Source organism: Balaenoptera physalus, assembly GCF_965194825.1.
Source record: "Balaenoptera physalus genome assembly, chromosome: 10".
NCBI lineage: Eukaryota > Metazoa > Chordata > Mammalia > Artiodactyla > Balaenopteridae > Balaenoptera > Balaenoptera physalus.
The window spans coordinates 38,544,519-38,566,895 of NC_138889.1; the positions used below are offsets into that span (position 1 = coordinate 38,544,519).

Sequence of the window (22,377 nt, forward strand, 5' to 3'; positions counted from 1 at the left end):
TGCTCCTATGGGAATCTAATGCCCTGCTGATCTGAAAAGACATGGAGCTCAGGCGGTAATGCGAGTGATGGGGAGTGGCTGTAAATACAGATGAAGCTTTGCTCACTTGCCTGTCACTCACTCGTGCTGTGCGGCCCATTTCCTAACAGGACATGGACCAATACCAGTCCGTGGCCTGGGGGTTGGGAACCCCTGAAATAGAAAACCTAAATCCAGGGAAGAAAAGCTGAAGAGAGTTTCTTTGAGAAATTCATATATTCAAAAGTGCCCATGTATAATGGGGAATTTAGAATATCACTCATATACCCAGGGCAGGACACATGCTCAGAAAAGCCCCAGGAAGACACAAAATTTTCACCTTTGGCTCATCTCCAGATTCAGTGCAAACAGGAGCAAGTCTACCAGAGTTGTAAATGGGCTGAAAAAATATTGGAACACCCAACTACAGAGCCAATCCTAAAAGACTGTGGGTTCTTTTTTTTTTCTTTCATCTCTTGGAAAATAAGGAAATTTGTAAAATACTAGCTGAACATAAGATAAAGGAACAGAAAATTCAGTGACTCACATGACAAAGAATATAGTCTTTTCAAAAATAGGTTAGAAAAATTACTAAGCAAATGGATTATAGCTTTTAGCGTTCAAAAAATATCAAATCCTGGGGAAGGGGGAGAATCTGGTTTCCAGATTTAACACATTATAATATTCAAATGTCCAGTTTTCAAAAACAACCAAAAAAAAAAAACCCCGCATGTCATATAATGAAAGATGAAAGTATGTCCTATTCAAAGGAAGAAAATAATTGACAGAAACTGTCCCTGAGGAAATCCAGACATTGCATTTACTAAATATTTTAAAACAAAACAACTGTCTTACATATGCTGAAAGAACTAAAGAAAACCATTGACAAAGAATTAAAGGAAATCAGGAAAATGATGTATGAACAGAAGGGCAATAAAAAATATATAGATATTAAAAGGAAACAAACAGAAATTCTAAAGTTCTAAAATATAGTAACTGGAATGAAAAATTCTCCAATGGAGTACAATAGTAGATTTAAGCAGGCAGAATAAAGAATCAGCAACCTTGAATATAGGAAAATTGAAATTACCAAGCCCGAGGAGAAGAAAAAAATGAAGAAAAAAGTGAACAGAGCCTAAGTTTCCTGTATAGTAGGTTACTTTCAAGTAAACTAACATACAAATTATGGGAATCACAGAAGAATAAAAAGAGAAAAGGATAGAAAGAATATTTGAATAAATAATGGATGAAAACCTGCCACATTTGATGAAAGACATGAAGATATACATCCAAGAACCTCAACAAATTCCAGCAGGATAATTCCAGCAGGATATTGTGCTCATAGAGCACAATATGGTAACATATTATAATCAAACTGTTGAAAGATGAAGAAAAGGAGACAACTTTGAAAGCAGCAAGAGAGAAGCAACTCATCATATATAAATGATCTTCAAGAAGATTAACAGCTGATATCACATCAAAAACCATGGAGGCCAAAAGGCAAAGGGATGACATATTTAAGTGCTGAAAGAAAAAAATATCTATCAACCAAGAATACTAAATCAAGCAAAAGTCTTCAAAAATGAGGGAGAAATTAACACATTTCCAGATAAGCAAAAGGTGAACTATTTCATTACCACTAGACCTATCCAACAAGAAATGCTAAAGGAGTCCTTCTGGTTGACACTAACTTAAAACCATACGAAAAAAATAAATGTTTTTGGTAAAGGTAACTAAGTGGGCAAACATAAAAGCCAGTAGTATTTTATTTTTTTTGTTAACTCTACTTTTTATTTGTTACATGATTTAAAACACAAATTAATAATAATAATAATAATTATAATTCTATGTTATCAAGCAAACAATGTGTAAGGATACACTTTGTGACAACAGTAATATAAAAAGGATATTAAGCTGTATAGGAGCATGTTCTTTAGGATAGTAAATATAATTTGGTACCAACTTCAGCTAGATTATAATACATTTAGAATATTAAGAGTAATTCCCATAGAAAATATCTTAGAGATGTATATACAACGAAATGAGAAGGGAACTTGAACAATTCACTACAAAAGAAACCAGTTAGACTCAAAATAAGGCAGTAATGGAGGGTAAAATGGCCAAAAGTGTAATGTGTAGAGAAAACCAATATCATATTGATAGAAATTTTTCCTTATTAGTATTAACTTGAAATGTAAATGAATTGAATCCTCTAATCAAAAGACAAATATTAGCAGAATGGAAAATAGAACATGATTCAATGATACGCTGTCTATAAGATCCTTACTTTACCTCTAAAGACACAAATAGATTGAAAGTAAAAAGATGGAGAAAGATATTCCATGCAAATAGTAACCAAAAGAGAGCTGGGGTTGTGAAACTAATATCACACAAAATAGACTTTAAGTTATGAGGCAAAAAGGGCAATACATATTAATAAAAGGGCCAATTCATCAAGAAGCTATAACAATTATAAACATATATATGTTGAATCAAAATATATGATTCAAACATTAATAGAATTGAAGGTAGAGATAGTTATATGATAATAGAGACTTCAGTACTTTCAATAATGAACAGACAGAAAATCAATAAAGAAATAAAGGACTTGAATAACACTATTAATCAAGTAGGCCTATAGAAATCACATATAGAACACTCTACTCAACAACAGCAGAATACACATTATCCTCAATTGCACTTGTAATATTCTCCAGGAAAGACCGTATGCTGGGACATGAAACAAGTCTCAATAAATTTTAAAAGATTGAAATCATATAAAGTGTTTTCTATGATCACAATGTAATGAAGCTAGAAATCAATAACAGAAAGAAAACTGAAAAATTCACAAATATGTGGGAATTAAATGACACACTCTTAAACAACTAATGAGTCAAGAAGTAATCAGATGGAAATTTAGAAAATGCCTAGATATGAATAAAAGTAAAAACACAACATACCTGACCATATGGAATACAGTTAAGTCATTGCTAAAATGGAAATTTTATAGCTGTAAACACCTATATTCAAACAGAATAAATAACTCAAATTAATAACTTGACTTTACACCTTGAGGAACAAGAAAGAGGAGAACTAATTAAATACATATCTTGCAAAAAGAAAGAAATAGTAAATATCAAAGCAGAGATAAAAGAAATAGAGAATTTTATAAAATAGAATCAATGAAATTGCAATTTGGTTAACTTAACAGATCAACAAAATTGACAAACTTTTTGCTAGATTGACAAAGAAAAAAGAGAAAAGATACAAAACTAAAATCGGAAATTAAAATGTAGAAATTACTATTGACCTTACAGAAATTTAAAAAAAAAAACAAAATGTAAGAAATACTATGAATAATTCTATGCCAACAAATTAGGTAACCTAGATGAAGTGGAAAATTTCCTAGAAACATGGATTACCTGACTCAGAAGAAATAGAAAAATCTCAACACACCTATAACAAGTGATTGGCTAATTAATAAAAAAATTCCACGGCCAAATGAATTCACTGATGAATTATATCAAACATAAAGAAGAATAAACACAAATCATTCTCCATCTCTTTAAAAATAAAAGCATTTGAGGAACAAACACTTCTCAACTTCTTCTGTAATCCGGGATTACCTTGATACCAAAGCCAGATAAAGACATCACAAGAAAGGAAAATTATAGACCAACATCCTTTTTTAATATAGATGCAAAAATCTTCAACACAATACAAGCAAATGGAATTCAGCAGCTTATCAAAGGGATTATACACTATATGGAATTATCCCAGGTATGTAAAGGTGTTTCAACATAAGAAAATCATTCAATGTAATATACCATATTAATGGAATAAAGAAAAAAATGATCACCTCAATTGATGCAGAAAAGGCATTTGAAAAAATCCAAGATCCCATATTGATAAAAAAAAAAAAAAACCACAATCAGAAAACAAAGAATAGAAGGTAAATCTCTCAGCTTGATAAAAAGCATTTGTGAAAACCTCACAGCTAATATCATACTAACTGGTGAAAGACTGAAAACTTTTCGCCTAAGTCAGAAACTAGAAAAGAATTGTCACTTCCACTATCACTATTTAATTTTATAATAGATGCTCTAGCCAGAGTCATTAGGCAAGAAAAATAAGTTAGAAATATCTAAACTACAAAGAAGTCATAAAACTCTCTATTCATAGATGGTATGATCCTATACATGTAACATACCCAGGAATTCACAAGAAAGCTACTAGCATTCAGAGACAAATTCAGTGAAGTTGTAGGGTAAAATGTCAAGAACAAAAATATCAGTTGTGTTTCTATATAACAGCAATGAACATTCCAGAAAGGAAATTAAGGGAACAATTTTGTTTATAATAGCATTAAAATATTAAAATATTTAATAAATTTAAACAAGAAGGTGAATGACTTGTGCATTTCAAACTAAAACATATTTCTGAAAGAAATTATAGAAGATCTAAATAAATGGAAGACATCCCATTTTCATGGCTTTAAATACTTAATATTAAGACGTTGATACTGCCCAACATGACCTAAAGATTCAACACAATTCCTATCAAAATTCCAGCAAACATTTTTCAGAAATGAAAAAGACAATCCTCAAATTCATATGGAATTGCAAGTGCCTGGAATAGCCTAAACAATACTGAAAAAAGAGAACAAAGTGGAAGATTCACATTTCCTAATTTCATAACTTACTATAAAAATACAGTAATAAAAACATTGTGATACTGGCATAAGGATAGACATATTGACCAATGGTATAAAATTGAGAGTCAAGAAATAAATCAAACATTTATGGCCAGTTGATTTCAACAAGGGTACCAAGATTATTCAATGGGAAAAGAAGTCTCTTCAACAAAGTGCTGGGACAACTGAATTTCCACATGCATAAGAGTGAAGTTAGACCCCTACCCCATACCATATGCGAAATTTATCTCAAAGTGGGTCAACAACTTCTTAGAAGGAAAGATAGGAATAAATCTTCATGGCCTTGGGTTTGTCAATGGATTCTTAGATATTACACCAAAAGTAAAAACAACAAAAGAGAAAGTAGAAAATTCATCAAAATTAAAAACTTTTGTGCATCAAAGGGCATTATCAAGAAAGTTTTAAGATAACATACAGAATGGGAGAAAATATTTGCATATCATATATCTGTTAAAGGTTTAACATCCATAATACAAAAAAAAAAAAGAACTCCTACAGCTCTACAATAAAAAAGACAAAAAATTCATTTAAAAATGAGCAAAGCACTTGAATAGATATTTCTCTAAATAGTTATGCAAATGGTCTACAAGAACATTAAAATATGTTCAATATCATTAATTAGGGAAATGTAAATAAAAAACAATGATATAAAACTTCACAAAGGAGGATGGCTGTAACTTTAAAAATGGAAAATGACAAGATTTGGCAGGGATGTACATAAATTGGAACTTCTGTGCATTTCAGTTGGAAATGTAGCACTATGCAGCTAGCGTTGTAAAGTCTGTAGGGCTTCAATAAGTTAAACAGAATTACCATATGACCTAGAAATTCCACTCCTAGGTTAGGCATATACCCCAAATAATGGAAAGGAGGGACTCAACAGATACTTAAATGCCGATGTTCACTGCAGTATTGTTCCCAATAGTCAAAACGTGGACACAACTCAAGTATCCATCAATAGATGAATGGATAAACAAACCGTGCATATACATATATGTGTGTATGTGCATATGTATTACAGAATATTATTTAGCCACAAAAATGAAGTTCTGAAACATGCTGGAACATGGATGAATCTTGAAAACATTATGCTAGGTGAAATAAAGAAGACACAAAAGGTCAAGTATTATATAATTCCACTCTTATGAAATATCTAAAATAGGTAAATTCATACAAACAGAAAGCAGATTAGAGGTTATCTGCAGTAAGGGGAAGAGAGGAAAGGAAAGTTATTGTTTAATTGGTACAGAGTGTCTGAGGTGATGAAAAATATTTGGAAATAGTAGTGATAGTTGCATAACACTATGAGTGTAATTTATGCCACTGAATTGTACACTTAACAAGGCAAATTTTATGTTACATATATTTTACTACAATAACGTTAAATTAAAAAAATGATCAAGTTTCTGCATATTGCACCCCTTAAAATATTACATCATCTTTCTAAGTAAAGGGCACATTTTTGGTGGGACTCTAGATTGTAGTGAAAACATACAATTCCTATGTCTGTGATGCTTTGATTTATTGAAAAATTGATAAAGTTGCATGTTTAAAATGGTTTCAAGAGCAAGATGAGGGTTTGCAGCTGTTCTAGTTTGCAGAGAAAACTGCTTTGCCACTTGGCATTTATGACACAGCTGATTAAATATTGTTCTCAATATTTGGGGTATATTCGATGCTCTAGAGATTTTCTGGCAATCCCCAATCAGAGAATCACAGTGTTTACTCTGCCAGTGCAAAGCAAAACCATGCCCTCTTCTATTAAAAAAAATAAAATAATGTATTTTCTATTTGTGAAATAAGACTCATTAACTTGTGGGTCTACTTGGGACTGAGAGTTTGACCATGAAGTACAAGTGACCATGTAACTTGGGTTACTAGACATGAAATAGATACCAGATCCACCAAACCATAAAGTTGTGCTGCAGTTGTCTATCTTTAAGTGGAAGTTGTATATATGAGAGAGTGTCAAAATGTTTGTAATGTGATAGTAATTTGTATCATTAGGTGTTTCAAACTAAATGGCACCTACTTCTACCACATTGACCCACTACTCCTTTAATCCACTCCTATATTTTCTTGAAAATGTTTCTATAAATAGATGACTGAAGAATTAAAAATAGAGCTCAGTTCACATATATTGGCAACAGCTGGAAGTATAAGATAGTACAGTACAGTGGAAGTACAATGATACAAAATTACAGTCTCATTCAATGGAGTAAGAAGTATGGTTTGAAGAGCACTGGGCAATATAAATCCTCTTAGTAGGCCAATGTTCAAGTACTTTACCTATTATATTTACCTCAGAAGTAAAGTAGTCAGAATTCAGGTCTCACAATCATGGAAAGTAGTAAGGATGCACAGGGTCTAGGAAAGTAAAAGCCTTGAGGACAAAGGGACCTGTGGAAGTGGTATACAGATGGAACTCTCAGAATAAATTGAGATGTGAGGATATTTACGTTTCATATGACCACTAACAAAAGGGTACCGACAGCAGACTTTCTCATTAATTAATTGGACAAAATGATCTTATGGATATCAGTCAGTATAATTTTCTAGTCAAACTTGTTCAATGGATGTGTTCAACAGACTTAAGAAAAAAGGGACCATGGTTGCATAAATTATGACCATTGGTTTATCAATATAACTTTCTCTCAATTAAGCAGATCTGGTAATTGTTACTGTTGAGTACCAATATGGCAACGTTGGAGATTAATGATCAACCTCCAGTATGGCAACATTCAGCAGGATTTAAAAAAGCAAGTCACCTGGTGGCGAAGTCAGTTACATTATTTCCCTTGTGAAATGGAGATGACAGCAATTTGTCATTAGAACTGACGGTTATTCTGGATATGGATTTGCTTTTCTTGGCTGACAGACATAATTCTGCCAGACACCAAAATCTGTTTCTTACAGAATGACTTAGTCACTATCATGGTATAAAATGCTTCTTTGATCTTGACCAAGGAAGATATTTTATTACCCAAAACTAAGACAATATGAATACACCAATAGAATTCACTAATATTACTATATTCCAAATCACAGAGAAATATCTAACCTGTGAGAATGGTGTCATAGAATATCAAAGTCTTGCTGACAGAACCATCAGGGAGGCAATTACTGGAAAGTTTGCAGTGTTGTCTTTTAAGATGTGTTATTATATTTTGAAGAGTGATCAATATATGATGCCAGTCCTCAAATTACACAGGTTCATAAATTAGAGTGAAATTTGACTGGTTCTTTGTGTTATTGCCCAATAACACAATTGAAAACTTTTTTTGTTTTTCTCCCATTCTTAACTCTGTAAAATGATGCACACTAGTTGCCAGCATAGGCAACTGGTAGTTTCTACCATGGTGAAAACAATATTCCTATTGAACTGGAATATGACTCTGATAAGCATTCAATTTTATTTCATAATGTCAATGAAATAAGTGGCAAAATACTGTGCCTTTGTAGTACTAAACCTGATGGTCAAGTGAAAGTATGGGCACTGCTTCATAAGGGGGATGAATTCTGGAATTCAGAGAGGGTACCTTTTCATATTCCCACAGCTAGTACTAATGGAAGTAGTGGAGGTGGTAATTAATGGAAGAATATTAGGAATCCAGACCTTAATGACTCAGATCCTCAAGCAAGGAGATTTTTGATCATGTCTTAAAATAATGAACCAAAATCAGCTGAGAAGTTGAGTAGAAAATGAAAGCAATTATTAGTAATAACCATGGCCTCATTAGCAATTTCAAACATGATCTATAGTAACTCAGCATATTTTCTCCCATATTTTTGTACATAGCACAATTTGTATCCTCCTTCTCTTCCCCTTACTATTATATATAAGATGTGCTAATGAGGTTTAAAATAATGAGTCTTCTAATAAATCAAAAGAAGATTTTGACTGAAAAATGAGTAAAAGAAACAGCATATTAAGATGGAAACAATAATTGATTGTGCTATGGTCTCTTCCTTTTCAGGAAGAAGCTGAATGCATCTTAGTTTGTACAAGGCATAGTATCATCCCGTTATAAAGAAAAACACTGTAGTTGACATTATTCTTTTAAATTAAATATTAATAAAAGACTGTGTAAGGATGCTTAATAGGGAAAGGGGTGTATGATCCAGACTATCTCTTAGCCATTCAGAGCTCTCCTCTCTATCACAGGGATTGAATGCTAAGAAACGACGTATCTCAGAAACCCTGCTAGCAGGGTCTCAAATTTGAAATTGCCAATGAAAGGTATTCCCTACAATATTTGAAAGTTACAAGACAAGCAGAAACCATTATTTCTGCTGTAGCATTGACAAGCACACATCATAAAATAAACTTTTGCACGTAGCTTTGAGTATCTTGTGGCAAATTAGTCATTTTGGTGCTACAAACAGTTGAGTTTATCAGAAGTGGTTTCTGCAATTTTTACTTTTTCTAAATTCTTGAATGCTAGATGTTACTCTCTTTACCTTTATTCTTCCTTTATTTTCACTACCTCTGTCCTTCCACAGATTTGTAAGCATCTCATTTTCTGATGTAAATCCCATTTGCTTTAAAAACACAACTCAATCCCTTTCTACTAACAAACTAGGCCATATTCTTGATTGATTTTACACTGAAATGTGTTCTTCAGAAATTCTTAAAATAGTCATTCTTTTCCTTTAAATAAAGGAAACATATGGCCATACTTATCTTTGTTAAAAATACCCTCATGTTTAATATGCAGGTAAAAATGTAGGAAGTAAAAAAAATAAGTGTACAGTATATTTTTTTAAATTTTGGTATAGTTTTCTTTCAAGGTTTGGAAATGTGATTATTTGTCTGGTTATAATGATTCAAGGCCTAGGACAATGAACACACTCGACATGTTCTTTAATCATGTTACCTCAGTGAGGTATGGTGAGGCCTGATGCAGATCAAGAGGGAGAAACCGGAAAGACTTTTAGAATTTTGTTATACTCATGGTTGCCTGGGGAGAACATAGGATGCCATGCAGAGGCATGGGAAGCACAGGGGCTAGCCTGGCTAATTTGAATAATTTCAGCACACTTGGGGGCATAGGGGCTGCCGTTGGTTGTCGGGTACCTGCCCTGAGGTGATTAGGGCAGGTACATGGTGGCCTGGAGTGTGAGAGTACAAGAGGATGTGGACATAATTGGCTTCTCAAGAAGGGGAACTGACTGGTCTCTAGTCAGGGCCACAAAACTGGGTCAACAGCATGTAAAAAAAAAAAGTTACAGCATGCCATAGTGGGCCCTAAGAAGAAAATATATATCTCATCTGTGTGAGTGTGTTTGTGCACACACATATATGGTGTGTTTGTGTGTGCGCAAACATACATACTCATGCATTCAAGCAATAATGTTTGAAATGAGCCTTCAATCTAAAAATCTTCACAGATTTTTTCACTGTTCTGTGAAGAACACTAGCCAAGATTAACTGGCGAAGTGTTTGGGGATTCAATGACCACTAGGATTTTGTAATAATGACTATCCATAATACACAGAAAACAGTTGGTAGGGTGCTAAAAATACATCCTAATTTCTTCCCAATACTTTCTGGATATCCATACGCTGGAGAGTATATGAAAATTTCTAGAGGTAAAAATGCAATCTCTGAAATAAAGTTATATTACAGTATATACACATTGTACAGGATATACAGATTAGGCCCTGTAGAAGAAACAATCAGTGAATTTGAAGGCATAGAGAATATGCAAAGTAAATTATAATAAAAATTTTAAAAATCACTCCAAGCACCTTACTATCAAATTATAAAAAAAAAAAAACTGTGATAAGAGAACTTATTAAAAGCTGTTAGTAGAATAATAGAGAGAAAGATCAGACACTACTTGGGACATTTATAACTAAAAAACTTATTGTTTGTCTGAGGTTCAAATTTACCTGAGTGTCCAAATCTTATAAGGCAACCCTACCAATAACCAAAAGATAGACCACATGTTTAAAATATAGCAGTATTTACCTTGGATAGAAATCTTTAAGTGATGATTGGATGAACTGCAGATGAGAATAAAGAATAGCTCAGTGAGAGAGATTATTCATGCTTGGGTACAGAGGTTTTGAAACTTGTTTTTGTTTTATTGTTGCTGTTGGCTTTCACATGCTTATTCATTAACTTCTGAAAATTTAATTTTATTGAACAGCTTAATCACATAGCAGGTAATAACATGTACCCTGGCATTCCTATAGTATTTCCCTACCACAACCCTGCTATTCCCTGAGCAAGACCTCTGTTTTCTTAACAATGTCCTTTCTTTCTTTCTTTTTTTTTTTCCTCAGGGTATTCTACCCTCTTTGGGGGCAGGTTTATTTTGCTGTTTTTTCCCTACTTATATTTCAAGAGCAGCTCAAATATAAATTATTCTGTAAAATTTTTCATGAGCTCCAAAAACACATCAGCATAAAAGAGAAAAATTTAGAGATTACCTAAGTTTTCCAGTGCCACTCTTTGTATACTTATAGTATAGCAGTTGTTCCATTGTCTTATCATTTCTCCCTGAATAGACTGAACTCCTGAATGACAGGGACAATATATTATTAATGGTATTGATAATTACTGTTGTCAAAGGGTGTAGATCATTGACTGACATGTATGTGCTCAACATGTGGGTCCAATAAATTTAAATTTATGGGAAAAATAATGTTTAAAATCCTTACGGTAGGCCCATAGTTTACTGACTTTGTGCTAACAGTGATAAAGGGCAAATTCTGCTATACTTTCTGGTCAGCTGCCTCATACAAAAAGATACCACAAATATTTGAAGGAATTGCTGCTGTAGCTCTTGGGGAAATTTATTGCTGGGTTTAGCAAATGTGCTTGTACAGATCAATGGGCTGTTATGTTGACCTTTCACTGGCTGTTTGCTCTGATTCAGGCATTTACAATAAACTATGCTCTCAGCATTTCAACACTGCTCTTCAATTCCTTTTTAAAAATGTATGGCACCTTTGTCAATAGGCATGGCCAGAAAACCCAGTTGATATTTTTGTTTTTACTTCTTAGATTTTTCCTTAGTGATGAAAAAGTGTCTCAAAAATAGCAGGTTCAAAAATGTCTCTAAAGAATACCATTGTCATTTATAGAATATTTGTGTGTGGTTTGGAAATATAATTGGGTGTGATCTGAAACCAGAAACTCTGAGGTGACATAGAATTGCACTAAAAAAATGCAATATCAACAAGCATAATTATAAGAAATATTAGAGTTGAATGGTGTTTCACCTTCTCAGAATTAAAGTATCCTTTTTGTGTATATCTATGGAACACACTGGCTAACAAAATATAAACAAATAATTCAGTATTTCTAAGGTAGTATGTACACATACTACTTTTAGCTATCTATCTAGATGGATAGATATCTAAATATACATCTATCTATCTATATAGTACAAATGTATATCTTCACCTACATATTATTTATATATAAATGTGTATATGTATATATACAGATATATGTATAATTTCATTCCTTACAATAAACCAAACAATTTAGTGTCTTATTAGTGTCTTTAGTTTTTTATTCACAGCTAGATAAACTTACAGGTAAGTGAAGATATCCTCCTATCATCGATAGCTGTGATTCCAGGAATTGGAGAAATTTGTTATAAGAATCAGTGCTAATACATATTGAGGAATTTCTACCCACTAGTTCTCTGCTAAATTCTTTTCACTCCTTTTCTCATGTAATCTACACAACATTAGTGAGTTTTATAAATAAAGGAAGCCTGGAACAGTTAAGTACTATGCCTATTTTTACAAGAGCTATAGGTAGTATAAGTAGGATTTGAATGCCATTCCTATTCTCTGAAACCATGGCGAATTCTTCTCCAGCATCTATAGTGTTTTATAACATCACCAAGAAAGCAGAGTTTATGACTGAAGGAAAAAAAATGTGCCTTAAATACAAGAAACCAAAACTATAACAAATGCTGAAAGATCATTTCAGTGACTGATGTGACAGGAGCCCAATGGTGTTAAACATGGGAAAGTTTTCAGATGAGGCAAACTAGAGTTGTGTTACAGTAGATGATAGAAAGGAATGGATTCCTTTACTTATTTGGCAGCTATTTATTGAATGACTGTTATGTGTTAGGTATTGTTCCAGCTGCTGGTAGTAGAGTGCTGAGCTTCAAAGGTAAAAACTCTGCCCTTACATAGTTAAAATTCTAATGAGGATGTAAAGACAATAAGCAGATAAACCATTAAAGGAAAAAGATAATTTCAGCAAAAGATAAATATTATGAAGACAATAAAAACTGAGTGATGGACAATCACTAAGGAGCTACTTCTTTAGATTATGTGATAGGTAAGATCTCACACAAATGTTGATATGGAGCTGAGTCTTAAATGACAAAAATAAACAGTTTGGAAAATGGCTGAGTGAAAAGCTTTCTAGGAAGAGAGCATGTGGATGGTAATAGTTCTAAGGTGAAAAAGAGTTTGTCTCAGTTGAGAAAAAGAAATAAGGGTAGTATGGCTAAAGTGTAATGAGAATGGCCACATACATAATTAGCAGGTCCTAATGTAAAATGAAAATGTGGGGCCCTTTGTTTAAAAATTATTAAGACTTTGAAAACAGCAACAGCAGATGATTAAACAAAGTTTGAAACCCTTTCGAGCACAGGGTCCTATGGACTGCACAGATTGCACACTCTATGTAGCTGAACAGGAAACCTACACTTAAAGTGGTAAAAAGGAGACGAGAAACAAGATGTCATCGGAGAAGGAGGAACCAGAATATACTGAGCTATGAGAAGAGTCTGGATTTTAAGTGTGATGAGAAGGCAATGAAAAAATCTAAACAGGAAGTGATGAGATTTGATTTATAATTAGAAAGGTGCAGTCAAGCCATTGTGCAGAGTGGAATATAGGGCCCATAAGGAGAAATAAAGGAAACAGTTGCTAGGTTGTGTCAGTTGGTATGAAGTTTGTAGAAAGACTGTACAGGGAGGGACCAGTGTCGAATAATAGAAGAATATGCCCCCATTTTCTTGTACTATTCACAATGAGTCAGTATAGACATGATGCATGTTTAAGGTTAATCTGAATTATTAATATTTCCTTTATTAGTTCCTTAACAGTAGTAAAGCAACAAAGCAACAGAGACTTTATAGCATTTACTAATTTCCATGGTGTGAATATTCCATTTACGTCTAATTTCAATTTAACATTATGATGCTACCCAATGCATAGTTAGATAAAGCTATACAGTAACACATCTGTGCAGTATTTTTATTATAGAAATATAATAGATATAAATAACTTCATGAGCATAGATTATAGTAAAGTAAGTACGAAGTGATGTTTTGAGTACTTATTACTTAATATAATTTATTTAAATTGTAAGTTTATATAATTTATATTTTAATAATGGCTGTTTATAACAAATGACTTCAAAATTCCTGAAAATTCAATAGTCAGTTCTCATGAGCTGGTATGAGTTTATGGGTTTCTACTCTCTTGGTCAGGCAAGTCATATGTGAGTTTGTTTCCTGCTAATTTTCGCTACTGAGAAGGTATATGGTTCATATGGGATCTGGTCCATTGGGTCACATAAACTTAGTATCATCTGTCATGTCAGTCTCTAAATATTCTGAAGACTGTCCACTAGGGACACAAAGATTCACACATCCCTATGCTACTCCACAATGATGTTGCTAAACAACTCAGTATTCTTCCCTGGAGTGAGTGTAAACGTCAAGAAAAATTTGAAGTCTCTTTTTATTTCTCCTTAACTTATTCCATTTTATTTTTTTCTACTTAATGTTTTATTTATACATTACTGTTAAGAAGGAACATCACTGCATCTGAGATAAAGAACAAAATTCCTTTTACTATTTTTTAACGTATTTTTAAAAGGAGGTATGTTTCACTACATTGTCATATAATGGTTGAGACAAGTTTCCCCTCTATATTATATAAAACAAAGACTAGACTGACTTTCACAAACCCCAAATGGGCATTTTTCACCTACTCTCTATATGTCATCCTGATGTGTCTTTAATTATTAGTTTTAACTTTTTAACAGTAAATAAAGATGCAGTCTTCTCTTTCTTAATTGGTGATTTTAGAGAAAGATTTGTCAAATTGCTCTATCTTTTCAAGAACAAACTCTTAGTTGCATTGATCTTTTCTATTGTCTTTTTGGTCTCTATTTCATATATTTCTGCTCTGGTCATTGTTATTTGCTTCCTACTAATAATTTTGGGTTTTGTTCATTCTTTTTCTATTTCCTTGAAGTGTAAAGTTAGATCGTTTATTTGAGATTTGTCTTGTTTCTTCAAGTAGGCATTCATCTCTTTGAAATTCCCTCTTAGAAATGGTTTTGCTGTATCCCATAACTTTTAGTATGTTGTATACCCCTTTTTAATTTGTTTCAAGGTATTTTTTAAATTTATCTTTTGATTTCCTCTTTGAAAAATTGCTCATTTAGTAGCATGTTGTTTAATCACCACATATTTATGAACTTCCCAGTTTTCTGTCTGTAATCAATTTCTAGTTTCATATCATTGTGGTTGAAAAGATGCTTGATATAATTTCAATCTTCTTAAGACTTGTTTTATAGTTTAACATATGATCCATTCTAAAGAATGTTCTCACCCGTGGTGCTTAGTGCCATTTGACTAGGGGTCAATTTGGTCAAGGCTGATTGCTGAGGTTAGCCTGAATCCATCATTGCTGCTGTATGTGCAAGAAGTGGCCAGACGGTTCTGCATGTTGATTCACTTTTAGACATACGGATTCACAAGCTAAGAAATTTGCTGCCTTGAAAGCTGAGGTATTGGGCCAGTGCGCTTTAAAAAGGCTTAATAAGAATATAAATTCAGACAGAAGGGGAGAGGCAGCACATGGAAGAAAGGACCTATGGAGTGTGGAGTTCTGGACTTTGGAGCCGTGTGGCTGACAGGGTCGTGGTGTTCCGGCCGGGTGTCAGGGCTGTGCCTCTGAGGTGGGAGAGCCGAGATCAGGACATTGGTCCACCAGAGACCTCCCAGCTCCACATAACATCAAATGGCAAATGCTCTCCCAGAGATCTCCATCTCAATGCTAAGACCCAGTTCCACTCAATGACCAGCAAGCTACAGTGCTGGACATGCTATGCCAAACAACTAGCAAGACAGGAACACAACCACACCCATTAGAAGAGAGGAAGCCTAAAATCATACTAAGGTCACAGACACCCCAAATCATACCACCGGACAAGGTCCTGCCCATCAGAAAGACAAGATCCAGCCTCATCCACCAGAACACAGGCACCAGTCCGCTCTACCAGGAAGCGTACACACCCAATGAGCTTTACCCAGTGGGAGCAGACACCAAAAATGATGGGAACTACGAGCCTGCAGCCTGCAAAAAGGAGACCCCAAACGCAGTAAATTAAGCAAAATGAGAAGACAGAGAAACACAAAGCAGAAGAAGGAACAAGGTAAAAACCCACCAGACCAAATAAATGAAGAGGAAATAGGAAGTATACCTGAAAAAGAATTCAGAGTAATGGCAGTAAAGATAATCCAAAATCGTGGAAATAGAATGGAGAAAATACAAGAAACGTTTAAAAAGAGCCTAGAAGAACTAAACAGCAAACAAACAATGATGAACAGCACAATAAATGAAATTAAAAATTCTCTAGAAGGAATCAATACCAGCATAACTAAGGCAGAAGAACGGATAATAAAAGATTTTATCCTGGAAGATAAAATAGTGGAAATAACTACTGCTGAGCAGAATAAAGAAAAAAGAATGAAAAGAATTGAGGACAGTCTCAGAGACCTCTGGGACAACATTAAATGCACCAACATTCGAATTACAGTGGTCCCTGAAGAAGAAGAGAAAAAGAAAGGGAGTGAGAAAGTATTTGAAGAGATTATAGTTGAAAACTTCCCCAATATGGGAAAGGAAATAGTCAATCAATTCCAGGAAGTGCAGAGAGACCTATACAGGAAAAATCCAAGGAGAAACAAGCCAAGACACATATTAATCAAACTATCAAAAATTAAGTACAAAGAAAAAATATTAGAGCAGCAAGAGAAAAGCAACAAATAACATACAATAGAACACCCACAAGGTGAACAGTTGATCTTTCAGAAGAAACTCTGAAAGCCAGAAGGGAGTGGCATGACATATTTAAAGTGATGAAAGGGAAAAAATTACAACAAATATTACTCTACACAGCAAGGATCTCATTCAGATTTGACAGAGAAATTAAAACCTTCACAGACAAGCAAAAGCTAAGAGAATTCAGCACCACCAAACCAGCATTACAAAAAATGCTAAAGGAACTTCTCTAGGCAGGAAACACAGGAGAAGGAAAAGACGTACAATAACAAACTCAAAATAATTAAGAAAATGGTAATAGGAACATACATATTGATAATTATCTTGAATATAAATGGATTAAATGCTCCAACCAAAATACATAGACTGGCTGAATGGATACAAAAACAAGACCCATATAGATGCTGTCTACAAGAGACCCACTTCAGACCTAGGGACACATACAGCCTGAAAGTAAGGGGATGGAAAAAGATATTCTATGCAAAACGAAATCAAAAGAAAGCTGGAGTAGCAATTCTCATAAAAGACAAAATAGACTTTAAAATAAAGACTATTACAAGTCACAAAGACGGACACTACATAATGACCAAGGGATCAATCCAAGAAGAAGATATAACAATTGTAAATATTTATGCACCGAACATAGGAGCACCTCAATACATAAGGCAAATGCTAACAGCCATAACAAGGGAAATCAACAGTAACACAATAACGTTAGGAGACTTTAACACCCCACTTTCACCAATGGACAGAACAGCCAAAATGAAAATAAATAAGAAAACACAAGCTTTAAATGAAACATTAAAAAAGATGGATTTAATTGATATTTACAGGACATTCCATCCAAAAATAACAGAATACAATTTCTTCTCAAGTGCTCATGGAAAATTCTCCAGTATAGATCATAACTTGGGTCACAAATCAAGCCTTGGTAAATGTAAGAAAATTGAAATCATATAAAGTATCTTTTCTGACCACAGCCCTATGAGACTAGATATCAATTACAGGAAAAAATCTGTAACAAATACAAACAAATGGAAGCTAAACAATACACTACTAAATAACCAAGAGATCACTGAAGAAATCAAAGAGGAAATCAAAAAATACCTACAATCAAATGACAATAAAAACACGATGACCCAAAACCTATGGGATGCAGCAAAAGCAGTTCTAAGAGGGAAGTTTATAGCAATACTATCTTACCACAAGAAACAAGAAACATCTCAAATAAACAACCTAACCATACTAAAGCAACTGGAGAAAGAAGAACAAAAAAAACTGCAAAGTTAGCAGAAGGAAAGAAATCATAAAATCACATCAGAAATAAATGAAAAAGAAATGAAGGAAACAATAGCACAGATCAATAAAACTAAAAGCTGGTCCTTTGAGAAGATAAACAACATTGATAAACCATTAGCCAGACTCATGAGGAAAAAAAGGGAGAAGACTCAAATCAACAGAATCGGAAATGAAAAAAGAGAAGTAACAACTGACACTGCAGAAATACAAAGGATCATGAGGGATTACTACAAGCAACTGTATGTCAATAAAATGGAAAACCTGGAAGAAATGGACAAATCCTTAGAAAAGCACAATGTTCTGAGACTGAACCTGGGAGAAATAGAAAATATAAACAGAAAAATCACAAACACTGAAATTGAGACTGTGATAAAAAATCTACCAACAAACAAAACCCCAGGACCAGATGGTTTCACAGGTGAATTCTATCAAACATTTAGAGAAGAGCTAACACCTATCCTTCTCAAACCCTTCCAAAATATAGCAGGAGGAGGAACACTCCCAAACTCATTCTACGAGGCCACCATCACCTGATACCAAAATGAGAAAAAGATGTCTCAAAGAAAGAAAACTACAGGCAAATATCACTGATGAATATAGATGCAAAAATTCTCAACAAAATAATAGCAAACAGAATCCAATAGCACTTTAAAAGGATCATACACCATGATCAAGTAGGGTTTATCCCAGGCAAGAAAGGATTCTTCAATATATGCAAATCAATAATGTGATACCCCATATTAACAAACTGAATGATAAAAACCATATGATCATCTCAATAGATGCAGAAAAATCTTTCAACAAAATTCAACACTAATTTATGATAAAACCCTCCAAAAACTAAGCATAGAGGGAATTTACCTCAACATAATACAGGCCATATATGACACACTCACAGCCAACATCATCCTCAATGGTGAACAACTGAAACCATTTCCACTAAGATCAGGAACAAGACAAGGTTTTCCACTCTCACCACTATTATTCAACATTGTTCTGGAAGTTTTAACCACAGCAATCAGAGAAGAAAAAGAAATAAAAGGAATCCCAATCAGAAAAGAAGAAGTAAAGCTGTCACTGTTTGCAGATGAGATGATACAATACATAGAGAATCCTAAAGATGCTACCAGAAAACTACTAGAGCTAATCAATTAATTTGGTAAACTAGCAGGATACAGATTAATGCACAGAAATCTCTTGTACTCCTATACACTAATGATCAAAAATTCGAAAGAGAAATTAAGGAAACACTTCCATTTACCATTGCAACAAAAAGAATAAAATATCTAGGAATAAACCTACCTAAGGAAACAAAAGGCCTGTACATAGAAAATTATAAGACACTGAGGAAAGAAATTAAAGACGATACAGACAGATGGAGAGATATACCATGTTCATGGATTGGAAGAATCAACATTGTGAAAATGACTATACTACCAAAAGCAATCTACAGATTCAATGCAATCCCTATCATACTACCACTGGCATTTTTCACAGAACTAGAACAAAAAATTTCACAATTTGTATGGAAACACAATAGACCCCAAACAGCCAAAGCAATCTTGAGAACAAAAAATGGATCTGGAGGAATCAGACTCCCTGACTTCAGACTATAATTCAAAGCTACAGTAATCCAGACAGTATGGTCCTGGCACAAAAACAGACATATAGACCAATGGAACAAGATAGAAAGCCCAGAGATAAACCCATGCACCAATCGTCACCTTATTTTTGATAAAGGAGGCAGGGATATACAATGGAGAAAAGACAGCCTCTTCAATAAGTGGTGCTGGGAAAACTGGACAGCTACATGTAAAAGAATGAAATTAGAACACTCCCTAACATTATACACAAAAATAAAATCAAAATGGATTAAAGACCTAAATATAAGGCCAGACACTATAAAACTCTTAGAGGAAAACATAGGCAGAACACTCTGTGACATAAATCACAGCAAGATCCTTTTTGACCCACCTTCTAGAGAAATGGAAATAAAATAAAAAATAAACAAATGGGACCTAATGAAACTTAAAAGCTTTTGCACAGCAAAAGAAAACATAAGCAATACAAAAAGACAACCCTCAGAAAGGGAGAAAATATTTGCAAATTAAGCAACTGACAAAGGATTAATCTCCAAAATTGACAAGCAGCTCATGCAGCTCAATATCAAAAACACAAACAACCCAATCCAAAAATGGGCAGAAGACCTAAATAGACATTTCTCCAAAGAAGATATACAGATTGCCAACAAACACATGAAAGGATGCTCAACATCACTAATCATTAGAGAAATGCAAATCAAAACTACCATGAGGTATCACCTCACACCAGTCAGAATGGTCATCATCAAAAAATCTTCAAACAATAGATGCTGGAGAGGGTGTGGAGAAAAGGGAACCCTCTTGCACTGTTGGTGGGAATGTAAACTGATAAAGCCACTATGGAGTACAGTATGGGTTCCTTAAAAAACTCAAACTGGAACTACCATACGACCCAGCAATCCCACCAGTGGGCATATACTGTGAGAAAATCATAATTGAAAAATGGTCGTGTACCCCAATACTCATTGCAGCTCTATTTACAATATCCAGGATATGGAAACAACCTAAGTGTCCATCAACAGATGAATGGATAAAGAAGATGTGGCACATATGTACAATGGAATATAACTCAGCAGAAAAAAGAAACGAAATTGAGTTATTCGTAGTGAGGTGGATGGACCTAGAGTCTGTCATACAGAGTGAAGTAAGTCAGAAAGAGAAAAACAAATACTATATACTAACACATGTACATGGAATCTAAAAAAAAAAAAAAAAAAGGTTCTGAAGAACCTAGGGGCAGTACAGGAATAAAGACGCAAATTTAGAGAATGGGCTTGAGGACACGCGGAGTGGGAAGTGTATGCAGAGGTGAAGAGAGTGGCATGGACATATATACACTACCAAATATAAAGTCGGTAGGCAGTGGGAAAGAGCTACAAAGCACATGTAGATCAGCTGGGTGCTTTGTGACCACCTAAAGGGGTGGGTTAGGGAGTGTGGGAGGGAGACCCAAGAGGGAGGTGATATGGGGGTATATGTATATGTACAGCTGATTCACTTTGTTATGAAACAGAAACTAACACACCATTGTAAAGCAATTATACTCCAAAAAAGATGTTTAAAAAACTAAATAATATAAAATACATGAAAAAAAGAATATGAAATCAAATTTATTTCTGATAATGTTAATTAACCTAAAATTGAAAATAAAATCTTAAATTTCCCCCAAAACAAAATATTCTATGTGCACTTCAGAAGAATGTATTTTCTCTTGCTTTCAATAGCAAGTTCTGTATAGGTCTGTTAAGTTCATCTTACCTAATGTTTAATTTAAGGTCAATGTTTCCTTATTGATTTTCTGTCTAGATCATTTATCCATTGGTAAAATACTGTATGAAAGTTCCCTATTAGACAGCAAAATTTTATTGCTGTCTATTTCTCCCATTAGGTGTTATTAATATTAGTTTTATATGTTTAGATGGCTTCAATGTTGGGTGCATAGATATTTACAAATATTACATCCTCCTGTTGAATTGATCCCTTTCTCATTATGGAACAGTCATCTTTGTCTCTTATTGCAGTCTTTGTCTTCAAGTCTATTTTATCTCATATATGTATAGCACCCCAGCTTTCTTTTCATTTCCATTAACATGAAATATCCTTTTCCATACCTTCAGTCTTGTGTGTCCTTACATCTGAGGTGAATGTTTTGTAGGTAGCATATAGATGAATGTTGTGTTTTTCTCCATTCAGCCACTCTATGCCTTTTGAATGAAGTATTTGGTCCATTTACATTTAAAGTAATTATTGATATGTATGTACTCTGTAGCTTTATGTTAATTGTTTTCTAGCTGTTTTATAGATGTATGCTACATTAAATGTCTGTCACTTAGGCTGGTGCTTTCATATAAGCAAATAAGTCTCTTTCACAGAGAATCTTGGTGATTTTCAGTTGGCTGCCTCTGCACTGGGCCTTGGGGTGGGCGAGGCCATGTAGATAAGCCCTTTAAGAACTGTTTCTTAGTTTGCTGTGTGTGCTGTGGATTCAAGCCACATTGGCTTTCAAAACTAGATTTTTTAGGGGCTTTTCTCTCAATTACAGGTCTTAAAATTTGGAGTGCTTGATGCAGTGTTCAAATGCTGTGCTCCTCAGGGAGAAGCTGGGGTGGGGAGGTTGCATTCCCTCCTGATGATGGGTTGACATACTGGAGGGTAAGGATTATGGCAATATTTTGTCTC

At 34.0% G+C, this 22,377-nt stretch overlaps 1 long non-coding RNA gene across 1 annotated transcript; it reads right to left on the reverse strand.

The window, feature by feature from the left end:
* Nucleotides 1-857: 857 nt before the first annotated feature.
* Nucleotides 858-20,547, reverse strand: LOC309636724. The gene is made up of 2 exons (XR_014250178.1): nucleotides 2,667-20,547; nucleotides 858-2,479 (listed from the first exon to the last, which is right to left on the reverse strand). It is a non-coding gene; the product is annotated as an uncharacterized lncRNA (long non-coding RNA).
* Between the last annotated feature and the right edge of the window lie 1,830 nt (nucleotides 20,548-22,377).